Source organism: Engystomops pustulosus, chromosome 6 (assembly GCF_040894005.1).
Source record: "Engystomops pustulosus chromosome 6, aEngPut4.maternal, whole genome shotgun sequence".
NCBI lineage: Eukaryota > Metazoa > Chordata > Amphibia > Anura > Leptodactylidae > Engystomops > Engystomops pustulosus.
Genome location: NC_092416.1, coordinates 47,137,197 through 47,156,015, shown reverse-complemented (window position 1 = coordinate 47,156,015; position 18,819 = coordinate 47,137,197). Strand labels below are relative to the sequence as shown.

The 18,819-nt window shown below is 49.8% G+C and overlaps 1 long non-coding RNA gene across 1 annotated transcript; it reads right to left on the bottom strand.

The window, feature by feature from the left end:
- Positions 1 to 1,026: 1,026 nt before the first annotated feature.
- On the bottom strand, positions 1,027 to 18,815 carry LOC140135016 (uncharacterized). The gene is made up of 4 exons (XR_011856448.1): positions 18,737 to 18,815; positions 3,485 to 3,555; positions 2,075 to 2,268; positions 1,027 to 1,736 (listed from the first exon to the last, which is right to left on the bottom strand). It is a non-coding gene; the product is annotated as an uncharacterized lncRNA (long non-coding RNA).
- Positions 18,816 to 18,819: the final 4 nt, after the last annotated feature.

Here is an 18,819-nt window from a genome sequence, read left to right as displayed (position 1 = left end):
TTTAGCGCTTCATCGCGGTCTCCATACACGCTATCCGGAGGCGGGGCCAGGTTCCGGGAGACGAATGACGCGCAGGAACTGCGCCTCATCGTGACCGGAAGTCCGGCGCCGCCATCCGGATGCGCGCATGCGCCGAAATGATGCGCATCCTGCCGCCATCTTGGAGCCTGGCAAGGGTAAGGGCAGTGGTAACAAAACATGAATAAAGCTAGTATAGCTACATATATCCACTAATTACAACATAATTCACATCCAGAATGTATTCGGGGCTATATTAAAGTGCGATGGTGCATTACATATTGCAATATATTATTCTAAAGTGCCTAAACTTATAGTGTAAACAATGGACTGGTATTGTGCAAATAATATCATTAGCATTAGTGTAATAAGGTGCATTGTAGAGTAAACATGGAGTATTAAATAGGGCTCATGCAAACCACTTAACCCATGCTAAGTAAAAATCTAAAGTGTAAAGAGGTATGAGATTAGTGAAATAAAGTGCATTGTATAGTAGACATATAATATTGCATAGGGCTATTACAAACCACTTATCATATACTGAGAAAAAAATATAAAGTTTGAGAAGGTGGTATAATGTACATGTCTGATGTTTGTATATGAGAATGCACGACACGCGACAGTGTCAGACTAGCAGGGGTGCCAAAAGTGAAAGGTGAACACACAGCGTGAGTCTGGGAAACCGAAAGTGAAAAGTGAACACACAGAGTGGGTCGGAGAGGCTAGTGTCAAAATTGTGCCTATGCAGAATAGATACATATAAAGTGAGTAGTTGATTGAGAAGACATTGCAATAAAGTGCAGTGAGAACTAGTTGTGAAATATAAGGCATGAAGATTAGAGTACACGCCAGAAGTGAAATATAGAGTACTGGGGGGTGAGAATAGTGTGACCATAGTGCCCTGAGAGGAAGAATACGTACAGGTGAAAAAAGATTTGTGAATGTGCCTATAGAGTAGCCCAATATTGGTGATGAGGGAAACTGATTACTACAAGTGCTGAGATACCAGAGTGGAAAGCATATAAGAAAACCCGTTTTAAGATGGAATCTAGGAAAGATTTATCCGGAAGTCGTCCCAAATAATAATTAAGAGTAAAACTCCATCCTTTACACATATATTATCCATGGTAAATCCACAAGCCAATATCTAACAACCCAGGTCCCAAAGAGACCGCCAAATAGATTACTATGAACCCCGCACGTACCTCAATGTACTAAAGGCCACTATACAACACTGTATACAATATGTTACTCACAATTTACTCAAGGAGATAGAATCCAGGCCACCTACCAAAACCAAATGTATCATAAATTGTTATCAGATTAAAATGTTAAAAATACGACTCAGAACGAGTTAAATGTATGGGGAGAAAGAGAGTTTTTCATTCAGTCCATGAGGAGATGTTGTAGCCAATTTGACTATCCACTTGAGTTCAATCCTTTCCAATTTCTTAAAGGTGTCACCGCCACGACCTCCATGGATGATCTTATCTATGCCATATACCTGCAGATCCCGCCATCTGCAGTCATGGCATTCCCGAAAGTGTTTTGGTATTGGTTTCAATTTCATAAGCTGTTCCTGGTTTGTGGGGAGAAGTTTGGCAGCCGCTCTTATGTCCTTCATATGTTCCTGAATCCGCGTCTTTAGCTCCCGTGTGGTCATCCCCACATACTTCAGTCCACAGGGGCAGCAAACAATATAGATCACACCCGTAGTGCTGCAATTTATGAAATGAACAATGTTAAACTCACGTCTGCCCTCGGAATCCTGAAATGACTTCATTTTCACCATTTGGGGGCACACACTGCAGTGTCCACATGGGTATGAGCCCCAATCAGGGCCCTTCGAACCAAAGATGTAGTTCCTCGGTTTAGGGGGTACGTAATGGCTTCTCACCAGCCTATTGCCAATGGTGTCTGCCCGCTTTGATACCACCTGTGGTGTATCTGTTATGTATTTTTTAATATCCGGATCCGACTGCAGTATGGGCCAAAAACGCTCAAAAATGGTATTCATCTCCCTCCATTGGGAGTTATATGGTGTAATGATCCTTACCTTATTCTCTTTTTGTCTTCTAGGATATTGTTGAGTAAGTAAGGATCTTCGATCGGATGCGCTGGCACGCAGGTATCCCCTCTGTATGTCCGAGTCACGGTAGCCCCTTTGTTTGAAGCGAGCCTTGAGAATCGCCGATTCTTCCTCAAAATTGGATTGGGTGTCACAAATGCGTCTGGCTCTCAAAAACTGACCTGTGGGAATAGAGCGTATCGTATGGGCTGGGTGAAAGGAATTGGCACGTAACAAGGCATTAACTGATGTTTCCTTTCGATAAACGGATGTGTTTAATTGTCCATCCTGTCCAACGTTTATTTGGATATCCAAAAACTCCAGATGTTCTTGACTGGCATTACTTGTCAGTCTGATATTTAGGTCATTGGAGTTAAGATCATTTATGAATTGATCCAAACCTGCTTTGGTACCCTGCCATATGAACAGGATGTCGTCGATAAAACGCATCCAGCTCAAAATTTGTCCCGATGCCCTGTCCATGGCCTCCTGGACCTCATTCCTCTCCCAGTGTCCCAGGAATAGGTTCGCATACGAGGGGGCACAAGTGGCCCCCATCGCTGTCCCCCTCGTCTGCACATAGTACCTCTCCCTAAAGAGGAAGTAATTGTGGTCCAAGATAAATCTCATCAGTGTTACGATGAGTTCAACCAGATCCCTATCCAAATCTCGAATCCCCAGGAAAAACTCCACCGCTCTTATACCCAGGTCATGGCCAATACACGTGTACAATCCCTCGACATCGCATGAGACAAGGTACATGTCTTGTTCCATCACTATTCCCTCCAGACGTTTCAATACATCTGTAGAGTCCCGGATGTACGAGGGCAGTTCCTCTATGCACGGACGCAGATAATAATCGGTAAACCGACAAATCGGTTCACAGAGGCTGCCACATCCAGATACGATAGGACGGCCTGGAGGTACCCTAGCGTTCTTATGAACTTTCGGAAGAAAGTATAAAGTTGGTACAATCGGGAACTCTACCTCCAGACCTTTCCTAATTCGTGTAGGTATGATGTGATTCTCGACGGCTCTATCCAAAATGTATGCTAATTCCCTACTAAATGTGTCTGTGGGATTCTCTGCAAGTTGTTTGTAGCAGTCCTGTTGTCGCAATTGTCTATACGCCTCTGCTTCGTATAGTTCTATGGGCCACACAACCACATTACCGCCTTTGTCGGCAGGCTTGAAAACTACTTGCTTCATCTTGCCTAGTTCTTTCAAGGCCTGCCTTTGGCCCCTGGTCAGATTGTCAAAGTGGCGTTGCTGTGGTAACTTACGCAATTCCGCTACTGACATCTTAACAAACATTTCCACTTCTGGACTAATTGACCAGGGGGGAAATGCGGTGGACCTAGGTCTGATCTCCGTAGGGAATTTAGATTGGTCACTCACCCCATGTTGTTCAGATTCTTGTTCCTGTAGGAGTGATTCTAATGTCCTGTGTGTTTCCAGGTCCTCCGGGGCTGTAAAACAACAGGGTTCGTCATTTTTACCAAAATGTTTTTTCCACAGAAGTTTACGCGCAAATAGGTAAACATCCTTAATTGCTATAAAATCATCAAATGCAGCTACCGGACTAAAGTTTAAGCCCAAGGAAAGCAGGGACAGTTGTTCTGGTGAAAATATAATTTTAGATAAATTAATTACCTTCATTTTTCCTTTATTAAAATCCTGCTGACCATTGTATTTTCGTTTTACTGGGGTTCCCCTTATGTCCCGATTAGTCGCAAAGTTATCAGGGTTACCTTCTGCCCCGGAACACGAGGAGTCAGAGGCCACTGTGTCCACTGATGTTGTTGAATCTGATCTCCTCATAGGCCGTGTAGAATTTGTCCTTTGCCACCGATAAACTCGCTGTTTTTGGAAATCTGCCAAATCTGACCATATGTCTTCTCAATCAACTACTCACTTTATATGTATCTATTCTGCATAGGCACAATTTTGACACTAGCCTCTCCGACCCACTCTGTGTGTTCACTTTTCACTTTCGGTTTCCCAGACTCACGCTGTGTGTTCACCTTTCACTTTTGGCACCCCTGCTAGTCTGACACTGTCGCGTGTCGTGCATTCTCATATACAAACATCAGACATGTACATTATACCACCTTCTCAAACTTTATATTTTTTTCTCAGTATATGATAAGTGGTTTGTAATAGCCCTATGCAATATTATATGTCTACTATACAATGCACTTTATTTCACTAATCTCATACCTCTTTACACTTTAGATTTTTACTTAGCATGGGTTAAGTGGTTTGCATGAGCCCTATTTAATACTCCATGTTTACTCTACAATGCACCTTATTACACTAATGCTAATGATATTATTTGCACAATCCCAGTCCATTGTTTACACTATAAGTTTAGGCACTTTAGAATAATATATTGCAATATGTAATGCACCATCGCACTTTAATATAGCCCCGAATACATTCTGGATGTGAATTATGTTGTAATTAGTGGATATATGTAGCTATACTAGCTTTATTCATGTTTTGTTACCACTGCCCTTACCCTTGCCAGGCTCCAAGATGGCGGCAGGATGCGCATCATTTCGGCGCATGCGCGCATCCGGATGGCGGCGCCGGACTTCCGGTCACGATGAGGCGCAGTTCCTGCGCGTCATTCGTCTCCCGGAACCTGGCCCCGCCTCCGGATAGCGTGTATGGAGACCGCGATGAAGCGCTAAACTATCCACCTGCTGCCAATCCTGTCCTGCATCCTCATGGGCCCAAGGTATTTTTTCAAGCTCAAGCTCAAGATATTTATACTGGGCACCTACCACACCACAGCACACCCCTAGAGGAAGCGACGGCGAAACGCGCGTCGGGGTGCTGTGGCGGTGGTCAGACCTACCATTTCACAATTATTGGCTGCTCATTACACCCTGGTGGGTAATATTATTGGTCATAGCCTCATTGTGTATAAATTGGTGTTTGTAATTTTGGATGTACTTACATGTACTGTATTACTCGTGACCACCGCCACATCTTTTGTGGTTTTTATATGTGTGTTTTTAACTGTGTATTTCTTTGATGGCCGATTTAATAAAGTTATATTGGAATTTTGAAATATTTATGTTCAGTTACTGAGGCATCCTATATACTCTCATTGGTATTGGTCATTTACTAAGGGCCGGATTCGCGTTTTCCCGACGTGTTACCCAAATATTTCCGATTTGCGCCGATTGTACCTGAATTGCCCCAGGATTTTGGCGCACGCGATCGGATTGTGTCGCATCGGCGCCGGCATGCGCGTGACGGAAATCGAGGGGTGTGGCCGAACGAAAACCTGACGTATTCGGAAAAACCGCCGCATTTAAAAACCGAAAATGTGTCGCTTGGGAAGCGCTTACCTTCACATGGTCCAGTTCGGTGTATTCCGGCGCGTTCAGATGCCTTGCAGCGCAGCAGCGCCACCTGGTGAACGGCGGAGGAACTGCCATCATAAATCACGGCCGGACCCGAATCCAGCGCAGAGAACGCGCTGCTGGATCGCGAATGGACCGGGTAAGTAAATCTGCCCCATAATGGCTGATCTATCAGAAAGTTTAAGCTATAAAACTGACAAGTTACCACTTCAGTTTACTTCAGTGAGTAGCCAGGTGGAAAAATCTCAATTTAAAGGGGTTGTTCACTTTCAGCAAATAATTGATATTGTTTGTGTAAGGAAAAGCTATACAATTTTCCAAACCTAATGGTTTTCTGTTTGCTGTCCGGCTATAGAAAGTTTCCCTGTTTACCTCCACTGGATAGAAATCTGTCTCCCTGTTTACCTCCACTGGATAGAAATCTGTCGATGGCGATGTTCTGTGTAAAAACCAGCAAACACCCTTCTACTCCCCCTTATTGTGGAGGTGCCTGTCACGGGTGCCCCTGCGACTCTTATCTCTGGTCGCAGGCTCACCCATGTGCCTCCTTGTGCCCCCAGAGCCAGTCTGCATACTAACTTACCTTCCCTGGCTCCAGTGGTAGTCTCCACAGTCTCTGCGCCCTTCTAGGGCACGCATGCTGTCTCTGTAAAATTGAGAGGGCCAGCAAGCCGATAATTGGCGATGGCCAGCTGCCTGCCCTGATAGATTCCAGCCCCTCCCTGGATCTTTTTGCTCTATGCCTTAGAGAAAGCTATATGCCTTGCCTCGTGCGTTTAGACTGATTTCCCGTTGTGACCTCGATTCCGTTCCTGAATTCGCTCCTGTGCTGCCTGTCCTGAGCTACCGCTATGCCTCGACCTTCTGCTTCACGACTTTGTGCTACTCCTTGACTGCCACCGCGGTCAAAGTCGCGCCTGTGGAGTAACCTGGTGGTACTACGATGCAGCAGGTCCAACTCCACTCCCAGGTGTCGGCTTACGTCACCGTCCGCGGTGGTCCAGTGGTTCCACTACCCCTGGTGCCTGACAGTGCCATATTCAATATTTTAATCACAAATGCACAGCACAGAAAACTATATACAGGCAGTCCCCGGGTTACGTACAAGATAGGTTCTGCAGGTTTGTTCTTAAGTTGAATTTTTATGTAAGTCGGAACTGTATACTTTATAATTGTAACCCCAGTGAAAAAATTTTTGGTCTCTGTAACAACTGGATTTTAAAAATGTTGGACTTTCATAAGAACCAGGATTAACAACAAAGCTTTATTGGAGACACCTGTGATAACTGTTACAGCTCTTTATTGTAGCCTAGGACTAAAGTACAGGAAATTACCAAAATCCAGAGGTCCGTTTGTAACTAGGGGTCATCTGTAAGTCGGGTGTTCTTAAGTAGGGGACCGCCTGTATATAAAAATTATCAGTGTAGACCTCCTTAGTGAATATGGTACTGTATATAATCGAGGAATATGTCAATTTAGTATCCTATACAGAGATTAGGCTCTAGAAAGGAAACAATTATATTTCTCACTAGAATATGTATCTCCTTCCTCTAAATTAGAGTGGGAGTACGTGTCCTTATAGATCCCCAAGACTTACAATATAGTGAAAGGTGAGGTGCAGCCATGTGATGAGGCCAGGCCATCTGAATAGAGAGAATAAAAGTATAATATGAAAGCTATGGAGCTAAAGGCTTCACCCACACTGACCTCCAATAAAAAACTTAACCATTCAATTATGAACTTCAGACCAGGAGTGAGTTCCTTATGAGGTCAATTATAGTGAATCTATGAAGTAAGTCACCATCCTCTTTCCCCTAAAGGGTGGAGGAATGGTCACTTCCGTAAAATGCTCCTGCACCCTAGAATATGGAAGGAAAATAGAGGAACAGTATAACATGGTACTAGTAAAAAAACAATGCCAATCAGGTTAAAGTTGGGAGACACATAACTTTAATAGAGACAAGGTCTATGTCTCCAGTATAAACTAATCAATATGCCATTTATATAGCTTTTTTATTAATAATTTGTTGAATAAAATTTGTAGAAAGAAATCACTGGCTTTTGCATCGTAAAATTTAGATTATTTTTTGGTTGATCCCGAACTGTATTTGGACTGCATATACTCAATTATAAGCAGAGATTTTTAGCACAAAATATGTGCTGAAAAGCTCAAACTCAGCTTCTACTCGAGTCAAAACTCAACTTTCCAGCACCCCCTGCAGGTCTTCTCTTCTTCTGTCGGCAGTGGCAGGTCCGTGCGCAGTGGCTGCACAGCAATGACTGGGAAAACCTATTGACTTGAGTATAAGCCGAGGGTGGGAAATGCATTGGTCACAGCCTCCCAGTATATAGCCAGTGCCTTCCCCAGAGTATATAGCCAGTGCCTGCCCCAGAGTATATTGCCAGTGCCTGCCCCAGAGTATATTGCCAGTGCCTGCCCCAGAGTATATTGCCAGTGCCTGCCCCAGAGTATATTGCCAGTGCCTGCCCCAGAGTATATTGCCAGTGCCTGCCCCAGAGTATATTGCAAGTGCCTGCCCCAGAGTATATAGCCAGTGCCTGCCCCAGAGTATATTGCCAGTGCCTGCCCCAGAGTATATTGCCAGTGCCTGCCCCAGAGTATATTGCCAGTGCCTGCCCCAGAGTATATTGCCAGTGCCTGCCCCAGAGTATATTGCCAGTGCCTGCCTCAGAGTATATTGCCAGTGCCTGCCCCAGAGTATATAGCCAATGCCTGCCCCAGAGTATATAGCCAGTGCCTGCCCCAGAGTATATAGCCAGTGCCTGCCCCAGAGTATATTGCCAGTGCCTGCCCCAGAGTATATAGCCAGTGCCTGCCCCAGAGTATATTGCCAGTGCCTGCCCCAGAGTATATTGCCAGTGCCTGCCCCAAAGTATATAGTCAGTGCCTGCCCCAGAGTATATAGCCAATGCCTGCCCCAGAGTATATTGCCAGTGCCTGCCGCAGAGTATATTGCCAGTGCCTGCCCCAGAGTATATAGCCAGTGCCTGCCCCAGAGTATATTGCCAATGCCTGCCCCAGAGTATATTGCCAGTGCCTTCCCCAGAGTATATAGCCAGTGCCTGCCCCAGAGTATAATGCCAGTGCCTGCCCCAGAGTATAATGCCAGTGCCTGCCCCAGAGTATATAGCCAGTGCCTGCCCCAGAGTATATTGCCAGTGCCTGCCCCAGAGTATATTGCCAGTGCCTGCCCCAGAGTATATAGCCAGTGCCTGCCCCAGAGTATATTGCCAGTGCCTGCCCCAGAGTATATTGCCAGTGCCTGCCCCAGATTATATTGCCAGTGCCTGCCCCAGATTATATTGCCAGTGCCTTCCCCACAGTATATAGTCAGTGCCTGCCCCAGAGTATATAGCCAGTGCCTGCCCCAGAGAATATTGCCAGTGCCTGCCCCAGAGTATAATGCCAGTGCCTGCCCCAGAGTATATAGCCAGTGCCTGCCCCAGAGTATATAGCCAGTGCCTGCCCCAGAGAATATTGCCAGTGCCTGCCCCAGAGTATAATGCCAGTGCCTGCCCCAGAGTATATAGCCAGTGCCTGCCCCAGAGTATATAGCCAGTGCCTGCCCCAGAGTATATTGCCAGTGCCTGCCCCAGAGTATAATGCCAGTGCCTGCCCCAGAGTATATAGCCAGTGCCTGCCCCAGAGTATATAGCCAGTGCCTGCCCCAGAGTATATTGCCAGTGCCTGCCCCAGAGTATATTGCCAGTGCCTGCTCCAGAGTATATTGCCAGTGCCTGCCCCAGAGTATATTGCCAGTGCCTTCCCCATAGTATATAGTCAGTGCCTGCCCCAGAGTATATTGCCAGTGCCTGCCCCAGAGTATATTGCCAGTGCCTGCCCCAGAGTATCTAGCCAATGCCTGCCCCAGAGTATATTGCCAGTGCCTGCCCCAGAGTATATTGCCAGTGCCTGTCCCAGAGTATATAGCCAGTGCCTGCCCCAGAGTATATAGCCAGTGCCTGCCCCAGAGTATATTGCCAGTGCCTTCCCCACAGTATATAGTCAGTGCCTGTCCCAGAGTACATAGCCAGTGCCTTCCCCACAGTATATTGCCAGTGCCTGCCCCAGAGTATATAGCCAGTGCCTGCCCCAGAGTATATAGCCAGTGCCTGCCCCAGGGTATATTGCCAGTGCCTGCCCCAGAGTATATTGCCAGTGCCTGCCCCAGAGTATATAGCCAGTGCCTGCCCCAGAGTATATTGCCAGTGCCTGCCCCAGAGTATATTGCCAGTGCCTTCCCCACAGTATATAGTCAGTGCCTGTCCCAGAGTACATTGCCAGTGCCTGCCCCACAGTATATTGCCAGTGCCTGCCCCAGAGTATATAGCCAATGCCTGCCCCACAGTATATTGCCAGTGCCTGCCCCAGAGTATATTGCCAATGCCTGCCCCAGAGTATATTGCCAGTGCTGCCCCAGAGTATATTGCCAGTGCTGCCCCAGAGTATATTGCCAGTGCCTGCCCCAGAGTATATTGCCAATGCCTGCCCCAGAGTATATTGCCAGTGCCTGCCGCAGAGTATATTGCCAGTGCCTGCCCCAGAGTATATAGCCAGTGCCTGCCCCAGAGTATATTGCCAGTGCCTGCCCCAGAGTATATTGCCAGTGCCTTCCCCAGAGTATATAGCCAGTGCCTGCCCCAGAGTATATTGCCAGTGCCTGCCCCAGAGTATAATGCCAGTGCCTGCCCCAGAGTATAATGCCAGTGCCTGCCCCAGAGTATATAGCCAGTGCCTGCCCCAGAGTATATTGCCAGTGCCTGCCCCAGAGTATATTGCCAGTGCCTGCCCCAGAGTATATAGCCAGTGCCTGCCCCAGAGTATATTGCCAGTGCCTGCCCCAGAGTATATTGCCAGTGCCTGCCCCAGATTATATTGCCAGTGCCTGCCCCAGATTATATTGCCAGTGCCTTCCCCACAGTATATAGTCAGTGCCTGTCCCAGAGTATATTGCCAGTGCCTGCCCCAGAGTATATAGCCAGTGCCTGCCCCAGAGTATATTGCCAGTGCCTGCCCCAGAGTATATTGCCAGTGCCTTCCCCAGAGTATATTGCCAGTGCCTGCCCCAGAGTATATTGCCAGTGCCTGCCCCAGAGTATATTGCCAGTGCCTGCTCCAGAGTATATTGCCAGTGCCTGCCCCAGAGTATATTGCCAGTGCCTTCCCCATAGTATATTGCCAGTGCCTGCCCCAGAGTATATTGCCAGTGCCTGCCCCAGAGTATATTGCCAGTGCCTGCCCCAGAGTATATTGCCAGTGCCTTCCCCACAGTATATAGTCAGTGCCTGTCACAGAGTACATAGCCAGTGCCTGCCCCACAGTATATTGCCAGTGCCTGCCCCAGAGTATATAGCCAGTGCCTGCCCCAGAGTATATAGCCAGTGCCTGCCCCAGAGTATATTGCCAGTGCCTTCCCCACAGTATATAGTCAGTGCCTGTCCCAGAGTACATAGCCAGTGCCTTCCCCACAGTATATTGCCAGTGCCTGCCCCAGAGTATATAGCCAGTGCCTGCCCCAGAGTATACTGCCAGTGCCTGCCCCAGAGTATATAGCCAGTGCCTGCCCCAGGGTATATTGCCAGTGCCTGCCCCAGAGTATATTGCCAGTGCCTGCCCCAGAGTATATAGCCAGTGCCTGCCCCAGAGTATATTGCCAGTGCCTGCCCCAGAGTATATTGCCAGTGCCTTCCCCACAGTATATAGTCAGTGCCTGTCCCAGAGTACATTGCCAGTGCCTGCCCCACAGTATATTGCCAGTGCCTGCCCCAGAGTATATAGCCAATGCCTGCCCCAGAGTATATTGCCAGTGCCTGCCCCAGAGTATATTGCCAGTGCCTGCCCCAGAGTATATTGCCAGTGCCTGCCCCAGAGTATATTGCCAGTGCTGCCCCAGAGTATATTGCCAGTGCCTGCCCCAGAGTATATTGCCAGTGCCTGCCCCAGAGTATATAGTCAGTGCCTGTCCCAGAGTACATAGGCAGTGCCTGCCCCAGAGTATATTGCCAGTGCCTGCCCCAGAGTATATTGCCAGTGCCTGCCCCAGAGTATATTGCCAGTGCCTGCCCCAGAGTATATTGCCAGTGCCTGCCCCAGAGTATATAGCCAGTGCCTGCCCCAGAGTATATATCCAGAGCCTACCCCAGAGTATATTGCCAGTGCCTGCCCCAGAGTATATTGCCAGTGCCTTCCCCACAGTATATAGTCAGTGCCTGTCCCAGAGTATATTGCCAGTGCCTGCCCCACAGTATATTGCCAGTGCCTGCCCCAGAATATATTGCCAGTGCCTGCCCCAGAGTATATTGCCAGTGCCTGCCCCAGAGTATATTGCCAGTGCCTGCCCCAGAGTATATTGCCAGTGCATGCCCAAGAGTATATTGCCAGTGCCTGCCCCAGAGTATATTGCCAGTGCTTTCCCCACAGTATATAGTCAGTGCCTGCCCCAGAGTACATAGCCAGTGCCTTCCCCAGAGTATATTGCCAGTGCCTGCCCGAGTATATTGCCAGTGCCTTCCCCACAGTATATAGTCAGTGCCTGTCCCAGAGTACATAGCCAGTGCCTTCCCCACAGTATATTGCCAGTGCCTGCCCCAGAGTATATAGCCAATACCTGCCCCAGAGTGTACTGCCAGTGCCTGCCCCAGAGTATATTGCCAGTGCCTGCCCCAGAGTATATAGCCAGTGCCTGCCCCAGAGTATATAGCCAGTGCCTGCCCCAGAGTATATTGCCAGTGCCTGCCCCAGAGTATATAGCCAGTGCCTTCCCTAGAGTATATTGCCAGTGCCTTCCCCAGAGTATATTGCCAGTGCCTGCCCCAGAGTATATTGCCAGTGCCTGTCCCAGAGTATATTGCCAGTGCCTGCCCCAGAGTATATAGCCAGTGCCTGCCCCAGAGTATATAGCCAATGCCTGCCCCAGAGTATATTGCCAGTGCCTTCCCCACAGTATATAGTCAGTGCCGGTCCCAGAGTACATAGCCAGTGCCTTCCCCAGAGTATATTGCCAGTGCCTGCCCCAGAGTATATTGCCAGTGCCTGCCCCAGAGTATATTGCCAGTGCCTGCCCCAGAGTATATAGTCAGTGCCTGTCCCAGAGTACATAGCCAGTGCCTTCCCCAGAGTATATTGCCAGTGCCTGCCCCAGAGTATATTGCCAGTGCCTGCCCCAGAGTATATTGCCAGTGCCTGCCCCAGAGTATATTGCCAGTGCCTGTCCCAGAGTATATTACCAGTGCCTGCCCCAGAGTATATAGCCAATGCCTGCCCCAGAGTATATAGCCAATGCCTGCCCCAGAGTATATAGCCAATGCCTGCCCCAGAGTATATTGCCAGTGCCTTCCCCACAGTATATAGCCAATGCCTGCCCCAGAGTATATTGCCAGTGCCTGCCCCAGAGTATATAGCCAGTGCCTGCCCCAGAGTATATAGCCAGTGCCTGCCCCAGAGTATATTGCCAGTGCCTGCCCCAGAGTATATAGCCAGTGCCTGCCCCAGAGTATATAGCCAGTGCCTTCCCCAGAGTATATTGCCAGTGCCTTCCCCAGAGTATATTGCCAATGCCTTCCCCAGAGTATATTGCCAGTGCCTGCCCCAGAGTATATTGCCAGTGCCTACCCCACAGTATATAGTCAGTGCCTGTCTCAGAGTACATAGCCAGTGCCTTCCCCAGAGTACATAGCCAGTGCCTTCCCCAGAGTATATTGCCAGTGCCTGCCCCAGAGTATATTGCCAGTGCCTGTCCCAGAGTATATTGCCAGTGCCTGCCCCAGAGTATATAGCCAATGCCTGCCCCAGAGTATATTGCCAGTGCCTTCCCCACAGTATATAGTCAGTGCCGGTCCCAGAGTACATAGCCAGTGCCTTCCCCAGAGTATATTGCCAGTGCCTGCCCCAGAGTATATTGCCAGTGCCTGCCCCAGAGTATATAGTCAGTGCCTGTCCCAGAGTACATAGCCAGTGCCTTCCCCAGAGTATATTGCCAGTGCCTGCCCCAGAGTATATTGCCAGTGCCTGCCCCAGAGTATATTGCCAGTGCCTGCCCCAGAGTATATTGCCAGTGCCTGCCCCAGAGTATATAGCCAGTGCCTGCCCCAGAGTATATTGCCAGTGCCTGTCCCAGAGTATATTACCAGTGCCTGCCCCAGAGTATATAGCCAATGCCTGCCCCAGAGTATATAGCCAATGCCTGCCCCAGAGTATATAGCCAATGCCTGCCCCAGAGTATATTGCCAGTGCCTTCCCCACAGTATATAGTCAGTGCCTGTCCCAGAGTACCTAGCCAGTGCCTTCCCCAGAGTATATTGCCAGTGCCTGCCCCAGAGTATATTGCCAGTGCCTGCCCCAGAGTATATTGCCAGTGCCTGCCCCAGAGTATATAGCCAGTGCCTGCCCCAGAGTATATTGCCAGTGCCTTCCCCAGAGTATATTGCCAGTGCCTGCCTCAGAGTATATTGCCAGTGCCTGCCCCAGAGTATATTGCCAGTGCCTGCCCCAGAGTATATTGCCAGTGCCTGCCTCAGAGTATATTGCCAGTGCCTGCCCCAGAGTATATTGCCGGTGCCTTCCCCACAGTATATAGCCAGTGCCTTCCCCGCAGTATATAGTCATTGCCTGTCAAGAGTACATAGCCAGTGCCTGCCCCCTTGTATATAGCAGAGCCTGCCCCCTTGTATATAGCCAAAGCCTGCCCCACAGTATATAGCAGAGCCTGCCCCCATGTAAATAGCCAGAGCCTGGCCCCTTGTATATAGCCAGAGCCTGCCCCCTGGTATATAGCCAGAGCCTGCCCCCTGGTATATAGCCAGAGTCTGCCCCCTAGTATATAGCCAGCGCCCGGCCCTAGAGCATATAGCCAGCCAGTGCCCCAGAGTATATAGCCAGCCAGTGCCCCAGACTATATAGCCAGCACCTGCCCCACAGTATATAGCCAGCTCCTGCCCCCCCAGTATATAGCCAGCGCCTGCCCCAGAGTATATAGCCAGAACCTGCCCCAGAGTATATTGCCAGTGCCTGCCCCAGAGTATATTGCCAGTGCCTGCCCCAGAGTATATAGTCAGTGCCTGTCCCAGAGTACATAGCCAGTGCCTTCCCCAGAGTATATTGCCAGTGCCTGCCCCAGAGTATATTGCCAGTGCCTGCCCCAGAGTATATTGCCAGTGCCTGCCCCAGAGTATATTGCCAGTGCCTGTCCCAGAGTATATTACCAGTGCCTGCCCCAGAGTATATAGCCAATGCCTGCCCCAGAGTATATAGCCAATGCCTGCCCCAGAGTATATAGCCAATGCCTGCCCCAGAGTATATTGCCAGTGCCTTCCCCACAGTATATAGCCAATGCCTGCCCCAGAGTATATTGCCAGTGCCTGCCCCAGAGTATATAGCCAGTGCCTGCCCCAGAGTATATAGCCAGTGCCTGCCCCAGAGTATATTGCCAGTGCCTGCCCCAGAGTATATAGCCAGTGCCTGCCCCAGAGTATATAGCCAGTGCCTTCCCCAGAGTATATTGCCAGTGCCTTCCCCAGAGTATATTGCCAATGCCTTCCCCAGAGTATATTGCCAGTGCCTGCCCCAGAGTATATTGCCAGTGCCTACCCCACAGTATATAGTCAGTGCCTGTCTCAGAGTACATAGCCAGTGCCTTCCCCAGAGTACATAGCCAGTGCCTTCCCCAGAGTATATTGCCAGTGCCTGCCCCAGAGTATATTGCCAGTGCCTGTCCCAGAGTATATTGCCAGTGCCTGCCCCAGAGTATATAGCCAATGCCTGCCCCAGAGTATATTGCCAGTGCCTTCCCCACAGTATATAGTCAGTGCCGGTCCCAGAGTACATAGCCAGTGCCTTCCCCAGAGTATATTGCCAGTGCCTGCCCCAGAGTATATTGCCAGTGCCTGCCCCAGAGTATATAGTCAGTGCCTGTCCCAGAGTACATAGCCAGTGCCTTCCCCAGAGTATATTGCCAGTGCCTGCCCCAGAGTATATTGCCAGTGCCTGCCCCAGAGTATATTGCCAGTGCCTGCCCCAGAGTATATTGCCAGTGCCTGCCCCAGAGTATATAGCCAGTGCCTGCCCCAGAGTATATTGCCAGTGCCTGTCCCAGAGTATATTACCAGTGCCTGCCCCAGAGTATATAGCCAATGCCTGCCCCAGAGTATATAGCCAATGCCTGCCCCAGAGTATATAGCCAATGCCTGCCCCAGAGTATATTGCCAGTGCCTTCCCCACAGTATATAGTCAGTGCCTGTCCCAGAGTACCTAGCCAGTGCCTTCCCCAGAGTATATTGCCAGTGCCTGCCCCAGAGTATATTGCCAGTGCCTGCCCCAGAGTATATTGCCAGTGCCTGCCCCAGAGTATATAGCCAGTGCCTGCCCCAGAGTATATTGCCAGTGCCTTCCCCAGAGTATATTGCCAGTGCCTGCCTCAGAGTATATTGCCAGTGCCTGCCCCAGAGTATATTGCCAGTGCCTGCCCCAGAGTATATTGCCAGTGCCTGCCTCAGAGTATATTGCCAGTGCCTGCCCCAGAGTATATTGCCGGTGCCTTCCCCACAGTATATAGCCAGTGCCTTCCCCGCAGTATATAGTCATTGCCTGTCAAGAGTACATAGCCAGTGCCTGCCCCCTTGTATATAGCAGAGCCTGCCCCCTTGTATATAGCCAAAGCCTGCCCCACAGTATATAGCAGAGCCTGCCCCCATGTAAATAGCCAGAGCCTGGCCCCTTGTATATAGCCAGAGCCTGCCCCCTGGTATATAGCCAGAGCCTGCCCCCTGGTATATAGCCAGAGTCTGCCCCCTAGTATATAGCCAGCGCCCGGCCCTAGAGCATATAGCCAGCCAGTGCCCCAGAGTATATAGCCAGCCAGTGCCCCAGACTATATAGCCAGCACCTGCCCCACAGTATATAGCCAGCTCCTGCCCCCCCAGTATATAGCCAGCGCCTGCCCCAGAGTATATAGCCAGAACCTGCCCCAGAGTATATTGCCAGTGCCTGCCCCAGAGTATATTGCCAGTGCCTGCCCCAGAGTATATAGCCAGTGCCTGCCCCAGAGTATATAGCCAGTGCCTTCCCCAGAGTATATTGCCAGTGCCTTCCCCAGAGTATATTGCCAATGCCTTCCCCAGAGTATATTGCCAGTGCCTGCCCCAGAGTATATTGCCAGTGCCTACCCCACAGTATATAGTCAGTGCCTGTCCCAGAGTACATAGCCAGTGCCTTCCCCAGAGTACATAGCCAGTGCCTTCCCCAGAGTATATTGCCAGTGCCTGCCCCAGAGTATATTGCCAGTGCCTGTCCCAGAGTATATTGCCAGTGCCTGCCCCAGAGTATATAGCCAATGCCTGCCCCAGAGTATATTGCCAGTGCCTTCCCCACAGTATATAGTCAGTGCCGGTCCCAGAGTACATAGCCAGTGCCTTCCCCAGAGTATATTGCCAGTGCCTGCCCCAGAGTATATTGCCAGTGCCTGCCCCAGAGTATATAGTCAGTGCCTGTCCCAGAGTACATAGCCAGTGCCTTCCCCAGAGTATATTGCCAGTGCCTGCCCCAGAGTATATTGCCAGTGCCTGCCCCAGAGTATATTGCCAGTGCCTGCCCCAGAGTATATTGCCAGTGCCTGCCCCAGAGTATATTGCCAGTGCCTGCCCCAGAGTATATTGCCAGTGCCTGTCCCAGAGTATATTACCAGTGCCTGCCCCAGAGTATATAGCCAATGCCTGCCCCAGAGTATATAGCCAATGCCTGCCCCAGAGTATATAGCCAATGCCTGCCCCAGAGTATATTGCCAGTGCCTTCCCCACAGTATATAGTCAGTGCCTGTCCCAGAGTACCTAGCCAGTGCCTTCCCCAGAGTATATTGCCAGTGCCTGCCCCAGAGTATATTGCCAGTGCCTGCCCCAGAGTATATAGCCAGTGCCTGCCCCAGAGTATATTGCCAGTGCCTTCCCCAGAGTATATTGCCAGTGCCTGCCTCAGAGTATATTGCCAGTGCCTGCCCCAGAGTATATTGCCAGTGCCTGCCCCAGAGTATATTGCCAGTGCCTGCCTCAGAGTATATTGCCAGTGCCTGCCCCAGAGTATATTGCCGGTGCCTTCCCCACAGTATATAGCCAGTGCCTTCCCCGCAGTATATAGTCATTGCCTGTCAAGAGTACATAGCCAGTGCCTGCCCCCTTGTATATAGCAGAGCCTGCCCCCTTGTATATAGCCAAAGCCTGCCCCACAGTATATAGCAGAGCCTGCCCCCATGTAAATAGCCAGAGCCTGGCCCCTTGTATATAGCCAGAGCCTGCCCCCTGGTATATAGCCAGAGCCTGCCCCCTGGTATATAGCCAGAGTCTTCCCCCTAGTATATAGCCAGCGCCCGGCCCCAGAGCATATAGCCAGCCAGTGCCCCAGAGTATATAGCCAGCCAGTGCCCCAGACTATATAGCCAGCACCTGCCCCACAGTATATAGCCAGCTCCTGCCCCCCCAGTATATAGCCAGCGCCTGCCCCAGAGTATATAGCCAGAACCTGCCCCAGAGTATATAGCCAGAACCTGCCCCAGAGTATATAGCCAGCGCCTGCACCACAGTATATAGCCAGCCAGTGCCCCAGAGTATATATAGCCAGCCAGTGCCCCAGAGTATATAGCCAGCGCCTCCCCCAGAGTATATAGCCAGTGCCCCAGAGTATATTGCCAGCGCCTGCCCCTGAGTATATAGCCGGCACCTGCGCTGCGTCTGTGTACTGATTATCGTACGATGCAGGTATTATAGATTACATGAAAAGTTGTAGGGAGTGTGCGGAACGGCCCCGGACTAGCCAGTCCGCCCCTGTGTGTATATATGTGTGAGTGTATATACAGTATGTGTGTGATATATATATATATATGTGTGTGTGTGTATATATATATATATATATATGTAGGTGTGTATATATATATATATGTATACATTCACCTCATGACACCCAGCCCCCACCAGACACGCAGCCCCATGTACCATACATATCTTACCAGTCCAGCTCCTCTGCCTCACTTCAATCATCATTTCCATTCCTAAAAGCCCCCTCACCACCTTACACACGGACATACACACTGAATAACCCTTTGAGTTGTCTCTCCTCTACTTGTAGTCAGAGGTGCGAAGCCTCCAGGAGAGGAGTGCAGCAAGCAGAGGAGCTGTAATTTCTGACTGTATATAGATGTGTCTTACAGCTCCTCTGTTTGCTCCGCCCCCTACAGAAAGGCGCACGGAATCTTTCACTGAGTGTACTCACTTCAACCAGGAAGCCCCGCCCCCGGTCTCATGATCTGGAGTGACACGTGACAAGCAGCTACACCTAGGTTTTCTAGTCGTTTT